Consider the following 581-nt stretch of genomic DNA (forward strand, 5'->3'; position numbering starts at 1 on the left):
CATTCGTGCTCGGGAGGGATGGAGAAGGCACCTGGGCGACGTCAACTCCTCCCTGGCTTTCTGCCTGCGCCATCGCAGGCGCAGAGGGACTGCGGGTGGGTGGTGCAGCACCAGCCGCATCCATCTCGCTTCGGGTGCTCTTCTTCCTCCACACACTGCAGCTGCTCCGAGCAGCTCAAGTCAGAGGGCCTTCAGCCTCAGTGGTTCCTCCTCACTGGTTGGGAGCAGGGGCTGAAGGGCTGGAGTCAGGGAGCCCCAAGTTTCCTCTTTTTAAGCAACCAGCTGGCAGGATGGTGAGAGTCCCGCCCCGGGGTCAGGCGCGCTGGTGGGTAGCAGCTTTTCTGGAGTTATTTCTTGTTCATCCTTCAAGAAATTGAGCAAACTGGTTGGGTGGGAGGTGTCCCTGCCCAGGGCCGGGGTGGGGTTGGGCTGGATGGTCTTTAAGGTCCCTTCCGACCTAAACCATTCTATGAAATTGCATTAACAGATACTTTGGACCCCAAAGGAGGTGGCATGGGACTTGTCCTCAGGTCTCTGCAGCCCAAGAGGAGGTTGAGCAGCTTGGAGGTGGGGGGGCTTTT

This window comes from Charadrius vociferus, unplaced genomic scaffold (assembly GCF_000708025.1).
Source record: "Charadrius vociferus isolate BGI_N301 unplaced genomic scaffold, ASM70802v2 scaffold36, whole genome shotgun sequence".
NCBI lineage: Eukaryota > Metazoa > Chordata > Aves > Charadriiformes > Charadriidae > Charadrius > Charadrius vociferus.